This window comes from Oncorhynchus kisutch, linkage group LG9 (assembly GCF_002021735.2).
Source record: "Oncorhynchus kisutch isolate 150728-3 linkage group LG9, Okis_V2, whole genome shotgun sequence".
NCBI classification, from domain to species: Eukaryota; Metazoa; Chordata; class Actinopteri; order Salmoniformes; family Salmonidae; genus Oncorhynchus; species Oncorhynchus kisutch.
Window position 1 is genome coordinate 11,323,665 of NC_034182.2, and position 6,000 is coordinate 11,329,664.

Consider the following 6,000-nt stretch of genomic DNA (forward strand, 5'->3'; position numbering starts at 1 on the left):
TGACAACTTCGAGATTCCATTCAGTTATTTATTCCGTATAAAAAGGCTGAGCATAATATTTTATCTTTGGCAGAATCATTTCTAAAGCAAAAAGATAGTACCCCTCTCCAAAGACAGTAACGCGTAAAAATGTGCTCACTCAGGTACACACATTTGCTCTGCGTCGGTCCTACCTCCTGCAGCTCTTCATCGGCCCAACCTCCTGCAGCTCTTCATCGGCCCTACCTCCTGCAGCTCTTCGTTGGGCCTACTTCCTGCAGTTCGTCATCGGCCCCACATCCTGCAACTCTTCTTCGGGCCTACTTCCTGCAGTTCTTCATCGGCCCCTACCTCCTCCAGCTCTTCATCGGCCCCTACCTCCTCCAGCTCTTCATCGGCCCCTACCTCCTGCAACTCTTCGTCGGGCCTACTTCCTGCAGCTCTTCATCGGCCCCATCTCCTGCAACTCTTCGTCGGGCCTACTTCCTGCAGCTCTTCATCGGACCCATCTCCTGCAACTCTTCGTCGGCCCTACCTCCTGCAGCTCTTCATCGCCCCCACCTCCTGCAACTCTTCGCCGGGCCTACCTCCTGCAGTTCTTCGTCTGGCCTACCTCCTGCAGCTCTTATCGGCCCCACCTCCTGCAACTCTTCGCCGGGCCTACCTCCTGCAGCTCTTCATCGGCCCTACCTCCTGCAGCTCTTCATCAGCCCTACCTCCTGCAGTTCTTCGTCTGGCCTACCTCCTGCAGCTCTCATCGGCCCCACCTCCTGCAACTCTTCGCCGGGCCTACCTCCTGCAGCTCTTCATCGGCCCTACCTCCTGCAGCTCTTCGTTGGGCCTACTTCCTGCAGTTCGTCATCGGCCCCACATCCTGCAACTCTTCTTCGGGCCTACTTCCTGCAGTTCTTCATCGGCCCCTACCTCCTCCAGCTCTTCATCGGCCCCTACTTCCTGCAACTCTTCGTCGGGCCTACTTCCTGCAGCTCTTCATCGGACCCATCTCCTGCAACTCTTCGTCGGCCCTACCTCCTGCAGCTCTTCATCGGCCCCACCTCCTGCAACTCTTCGCCGGGCCTACCTCCTGCAGCTCTTCATCGGCCCTACCTCCTGCAGTTCTTCGTCTGGCCTACCTCCTGCAGCTCTTATCGGCCCCACCTCCTGCAACTCTTTGCCGGGCCTACCTCCTGCAGCTCTTCATCGGCCCTACCTCCTGCAGCTCGCTGTCCTCCACCGCTCTGTCCTGAAGAGTGAAGCTCAAACAACACAGACAAGATGCTAGTTCACGTTAGACTATCTTTGAAACTGTACTACATATCTAGAGTTGATCAGGATTTGTGTGTATCATTTATTGATAAGATGTTTTTATCTTTTGACCAAACAAAACAATGCTGCACAGCGCTAACCGGTCTTTACCGCGGCTACTGCGATTTTAGCCTATAGGCCTAGATCTATGAAAGGTGTAATGTGAACTGTATAGTCAGTAGAGGAGCGATGGGTGCTTCTCTTCTCCTCCACACCACCCTGCTCATATGTGTTCCAGGCATTCTCAATCAAACGGTCAGAAAGTATTTAAAAGAAAGAAATTACTATTTGAACCCAGGTCTGTGGTAGTCCAGTCTGTTCACCAGGCTGGTTCCCCACTGATTATCCCCTCTCTCCCATCCTGTGTGGTCATTCCTACCATGACTCAGTCTGTCTGCTAGGAATTACCGTTCCCTCCGTGTGGAGTGGAGCACATTTAGAGGTGACTACTCATTGATTAATGACTTGTTGTCTTCAGTACAATCCCCCAGCCTCCCAGGAGAAATTCTGCTGAGAGTTTGTCTCTCACAGGGACATGATCACCATTGTGAGAGCTAGCCTGATGTCACACACACAGACACACACAGTCTAACCTTAACCCCTCTAGAAATATTGTTTGACCTCGTGGGGACTAACAAAATGTCCCCAGTTGGTCAAATATTTGTTCAAGAATAGTTAAACACCACACTGAACCATTGGTTAACCACACTAAACCGTTGGTTAACCACACTGAACACTGCTTGTTATTAGTCAATCTAAGGGCTTGTTAGCAGCTCTCAGCATAAGGGCTTGTTAGCAGCCCTCAACATAAGGGTTTGTTAGCAGCCCTCAGCATAAGGGCTTGTTAGCAGCCCTCAGCATAAGGGCTTGTTAGCAGCCCTCAGCATAAGGGCTTGTTAGCAGCCCTCAGCATAAGGGCTTGTTAGCAGCCCTCAGCATAAGGGCTTGTTAGCAGCCCTCAGCATAAGGGCTTGTTAGCAGCCCTCAGCATAAGGGCTTGTTAGCAGCCCTCAGCATAAGGGCTTGTTAGCAGCCCTCAGCATAAGGGCTTGTTAGCAGCCCTCAGCATAAGGGCTTGTTTGCAGCCCTCAGCATAAGGGCTTGTTTGCAGCCCTCAGCATAAGGGCTTGTTAGCAGCCCTCAGCATAAGGGCTTGTTAGCAGCCCTCAGCATAAGGGCTTGTTAGCAGCCCTCAGCATAAGGGCTTGTTAGCAGCCCTCAGCATAAGGGCTTGTTAGCAGCTCTCAGTATAGGGGCTTGTTAGCAGCCCTCAGTATAAGGGCTTGTTAGCAGCTCTCAGTATAAGGGCTTGTTAGCAGCCCTCAGTATAAGGGCTTGTTAGCAGCCCTCAGTATAAGGGCTTGATAGCAGCCCTCAGCATAAGTGCTTGTTAGCAGCCCTCAGTATAAGGGCTTGTTAGCAGCCCTCAGTATAAGGGCTTGTTAGCAGCCCTAAGCATAAGGGCTTGTTAGCAGCCCTCAGTATAAGAGCATTTGCATACAACCAAGTTCGACCTTATACAGTGCCTTGCGAAAGTATTCGGCCCCCTTGAACTTTGCGACCTTTTGCCACATTTCAGGCTTCAAACATAAAGATATAAAACTGTATTTTTTGGTGAAGAATCAACAACAAGTGGGACACAATCATGAAGTGGAACGACATTTATTGGATATTTCAAACTTTTTTAACAAATCAAAAACTTAAAAATTGGGCGTGCAAAATTATTCAGCCCCTTTACTTTCAGTGCAGCAAACTCTCTCCAGAAGTTCAGTGAGGATCTCTGAATGATCCAATGTTGACCTAAATGACTAATGATGATAAATACAATCCACCTGTGTGTAATCAAGTCTCCGTATAAAATTATTAAAGTACTCAATTGTCATACTTGAGTAAAAGTAAAGATACCTTAATAGAAAATTACTCAAGTAAAAGTGAAAGTCACCCAGTAAAATACTACTTGAGTAAAAGTCTAAAAGTATTTGGTTTTAAAATGTACTTAAGTATCAAAGTTAATGGAACTGCTAAAATGTACTCAAGTATCAAAAGTTAAGGTATAAACCATTTCAAATTCTCTATATTAAGCAAACCAGACGGCACAATTATTTTTTATTGAAGGATAGCCAGGGACACACTCCAACACTCAGACATAATTTACAAACGAAGCATTTGTGTTTAGTGAGTCCACCAGATCAGAGGCAGTAGGAATGACCAGGGATGTTCTCTTGATAAGTGTGTGAATTGGACCATTTTCCTGTCAAAATGTAATGAGTACTTTTGGGTGTCAGGGAAAATGTATGTAGTAAAAAATACATTGTTTTCTTTTGGAATGTAGTGAAGTAAAAGTAAAAGTTGGCAGTAAAGTACAGATACCCCAAAAAACTGCTTAAGCAGTACTTTAAAGTATTTTTACTCAAGTACTTTACACCACTGCTAGTAAGTAATCCACATTCCTGCTCCTCGCCCCAGTCCCAGACAGTCACTGCTGCATCACAAATGGCACCCTATTCCCTATATAGTCCACTATCTTTGACCACAGCCTATAGGGCTCTGATGTATTTAATTAATTTAATAGGGTGCCATTTGGGACGCACTACACTGTCACACAACAAATTACCTGAATAAAAGGAGACTAATTGAAAATGGAGTGTTTGAAAAGCGGAGAGAGTGTTCTCCGCAGCCAGAGGAGGTGCAGGCAGGCAGGCTGGCTGATTCAATAGCTTCTCCAAATAGCGGATAATTGTCTGTGCCCCCTTTACTTTGTGGATTAAATCAGAGTTTCTCACTCGCGACTCATGTCCCTGCGTCCGGTTCGTAGTCTAGTAAGCACATATTTCCGAGTGTGCATTACAAATCTTCTGGGTATACAGACACACACACATACATACAGCTGATTAGTAAATGGTTGGCTCCCGAACAAGGATTTTTCCCGTCAGTCAAATGACTAATAACCCATAATTTTATTATATAAAGATGATCGATTGACAGCGATATTTGGCATGAAGCATTGCCTGCTTACCCTTCCAACTTCAATGTTTGATTTTCTCTATCCTGGTATAAAGCATTTGGCTCGATATTCTGGGATATCAGTTCTAGTTGTTTAGTTCATTTCAGGCTCTGGCACTGCAGATAACCAAATCCCTTCTGGTCCACGGATGAGGGGTCAAAGTGATGTGTAAGCTGTGTATGTCATTAACTGGTTTAGTGGAGTCTCTTCTCCCTACTACAGCCTCTGATTCCTTCCTCTGAGTCTGTCTTCTGAATCCTTGCCCTTTCCTCCATCCAATGATGTGTCTGCTTCTTGTTGCTCATCCAAACAGATGAGCTCCTTGTCATTTTCTGGTTTCTTTTAGCATGTATAACCTATTCTGTTGATGATGATATCACTTAGGAGCATTTGGAGGTATTAACTTCGTTATCCTCTACTTTGCCATAGCATGCTGTTGATTACTATGGTGGCACACTGCCTTGACAGTACACTCCTGCTGACTTGGTAGTGTTGTGTTTATAGCTTTGAGAGAATAGAGAACAACAGAAACAGGTGAAGTTGATTTGGACATGTGGGAGACATTTCCTCATCCAGCTGAGGGCCCCAGGCTTCTGGACCAGTGTTACTTACTTGCATGTTTGTGTGTATTTGTGAGAGAGTGTGTGCTCTTTTTCTTCATCCGTCTTGCTCCCCAGTTGCCCTTGGGGGAATGAAGACCTTTTAGAATTTAGTATTTACATTTGTACGCCTGTGGAGCGCCAGAGTGTGATCTGAGCAATCGAACCCCGAAGTATTCGGTGGGACCAAGACCTTGTACACAAGCACGTTTGGGACGGCCTATACTGGCCACAATGTCAAAGGTAGACCAAGTAGTCTCCTGAAATATAGATGAAACCTCTCTTGGTAAATAGTGTGGTCTACAGAGTATCTCATGATAAGCTGTAGACCACACTATTTCAAGAGAGTTGTCATCTATTTTCTTCGTAGCTGTCTATCTACCACCACAAACTGATGCTGGCACGAAGTCTGCACTCAATGAGCAGTATAAGGCCATAAGCAAACAGGAAAACGTTCATCCAGAGGTGGCACTCCTAGTGGCCGGGGACTTTAATGCAGGGAAACTTAAATCCGTTTTACCTAATTTCTACCAGCATGTTAAATGTGCAACCATAGGGGGAAAAAACTCTAGACCACCTTTACTCCTCACACAGAGACGCGTACAAAGCTCTCCCTTGCCCTCCATCTGGCAAATCCGACCATAATTATATCCTGATTGCTGCTTACGAGCAAAAACTAATGCAGGAAGCACCAGTGACTCGATCAATGAAGAAACGGTCAGATGAAGCAGATGCTAAGCTACGTTTTGCTACAAAGTTTTGCTAGCACAGAATATGTTCCAGGGATTCTTCTGATGGCATTGAGGAGTACGCCATATCAGTCACTGGCTTCATCAATAAGTTCATCGATGACGTCGTCCCCACAGTGACCGTATGCACATACCCCAACCAGAAGCCATGGATTAGAGGCAACACCCACACTGAGCTAAAGGGTAGAGCTGCCACTTTCAAGGAGGGGGACTTTAATCCGGACGCTTATAAGAAATCCTGCTATGCCCTCAGACAAACCATCAAACAGGCAAAGCGTAAATACAGGACTAAGATCGAATTGTACTAGACCGGCTCCGAAGCTCGTCGGATGTGGCAGTGCTTGAAAACTATTACAGACTATAA